This window comes from Halyomorpha halys, unplaced genomic scaffold (assembly GCF_000696795.3).
Source record: "Halyomorpha halys isolate HHAL.00 unplaced genomic scaffold, Hhal_1.1 Scaffold1381.1, whole genome shotgun sequence".
Lineage (NCBI taxonomy): Eukaryota > Metazoa > Arthropoda > Insecta > Hemiptera > Pentatomidae > Halyomorpha > Halyomorpha halys.
Window position 1 is genome coordinate 98,462 of NW_027116637.1, and position 2,396 is coordinate 100,857.

A 2,396-nucleotide genomic window follows, 5' to 3' on the forward strand; every position below is an offset into this window, starting at 1 on the left:
AACATACGCACTAAAAATTAAATCTATACCGATAAAAACCCATGAAGTGATTGAAGACAGAAGCAGGTTGCTTTAATCACGTTGAGTACACAAAGTCTCATGTACTTACTACAACTAACCAATTAAGCTGTGCACATCCAAAATACCTATCAGTCTCTAGTAAATAACATTCACTAAGCAGATTGTTAGTTAAATTACGAGGGGAGCCTAAGTCCCTCTCCAGGTCCACTTAAGCAGTACGATGATTCCGATAGGCCGCTTCAGTTGGCCAGCTTGGGAGGGGGGAGAGAGGGGGAGCATTTATAATGCTGACCGGAATGGATCCGAAACCTTCCGAGAGGAGAAACCAATTAAAATAAGTAAAAAGAGTTTCATAACAATTAACCCTAGAATTTATACTAGTAGGCTTCTTGTTATTGTTGTAATAATTCTTAAATATTTTTATGGCAATTTTTATATTATGCTATGTAATAATAATAAATTTACTTTAGCCGTATTGTAATAAAGATGATGTCAGTAATTTTATTTAAAATTAGTTCAGTTTAAACTATTATATTAAGATTAAGTAATTTAGGTTAGTGTCCAGGTGCAACTCCAAGGTGTTAATGAAGGTATTTACGAACCAGAGAATAACTGCAGATCTTGTACTCCGGAGATTAAAAACAAAATGGAACTAACAAATGTCCGTTATAAATATCAACCTTCAATCTGTATCGGAAATGTAACGTATAAAAATGAAGTAGTAGCCAAAGTAACTGAAGTAGAGACAGATATTAAAATTATTTTGACCGATATGAAAGAAGAAAAAAAGGTGGGGAAAGGGGAAGACCACTCTGCCTGAGGTCTTCCTAGCAAGATAGGCAAGACCGCCCGTTTTCTTCCAAGGTCTAGAGAGCTTACAAAATATTACACCATGATATTTCATTTCTGAGGATCAGAAGACATCTCATAGAAACTGCAGAGCACGGCTAGACCAACTATCAACGACGCAGAACAATCAAGAAGTAAAACCTATTAATATCAATATCACAATAGAAATTAGTTGAGTTGTGATATTTTTAAAGTGCTCAATAATTAATAAAAAATATTAAGAATTACAAAATATAGCTTGAATTATATACTAATAATGATTAACTAATAGATTTAGAAATTATAATAACGGCCGAAATACAAGTATAATTTAATTTAAAATTGGGAATAAACGGTATTTATACTAATAATTGATACAATTAGTAATAGTTAAAAAGTTGTTGGTATAGTGTAAACTCATATTTTTTTTTTAATTTAAAAAGTAACTGTTGTGGAAAGTTTATTTTTATTTTATATAAAAGAAATGTTTCATAAATTTTAACAAAAGGTTTTATTTTTCTAATTAATTGGTTTATTTTAAGAAAATAATTGATAATATAACTCTCAACCTAAGGGATTAAATGCTTCTGGACAAAAAAGTTGAAACAGAGTAATTGATTATGATAAATATAAATTACAGATTATTTACTGAGAGTAATTGCCTAATTTATCATAGACTTAGTTCTTTCACCTTAAACATCAGGAAAAAGCGTTGAAACAATATTACAACCTCCATCCGTATCGGGACAAAGATATAAAGAATCAACCTTTGGAGTCGCCATGACAGGCCCCGAGGCACTAGTCCTCCTTAGCCTCTCCTCCCTCCCCCCCCCCAGTCGTTATGCAAAGGACCTGAAGGATAACAAGATACCCTGACCCTCTTTCAGTCAGAGGTTTATCCAAACCCTACCTCACTCACTACTTCATCAGTCCTTACTTTCGCATTCTCTTCGTTTTTATTATCTTCTGTTTACTCGGGGTCCGTTTACTGATTGTATTTTGAAAAAAAAAAAAAAAAAAAGATAAATCTAGGGGATCTGGAAATCTTTTTACTGTAAAGGAAGGAAATTTTGATTTATTTCCAGATCATTCGTATTATTACTTTTTTAATGGATGATACCAAAATAACTGAAAAACTTAATAAAATAGAAATCCTATTAACAATATTTATAGTAAAAATGCATAGCGATCCTAAGTGTTTGAAACGGAAACCATCAAAACTCGTTAATCTATTCATATCGAAACCACAATCCCCCACCTAAGTTTCACACTCTTCTCAAGCTTCTTAGCCCACGACTGTAGGGAGAAGGAGTGGGAGGTTCATGGTCCACCAAAATCAAAATTGCGAAAAAGCTTTTCGAAAACTTGGTAAATTTTGAATCCAATTTATTAAAGCTACCTCAAATTAACCTATTGTTTTCGAAGGAAGCTCCAAAAAACGAAAAATAAAACTGGCTTGGACATGAATATTTATTTGGGCGAAGTTTACAATAGAAATAGAAATATATAATCAAAATAAAACATTTGAAAATAAATTAAAGAATAGA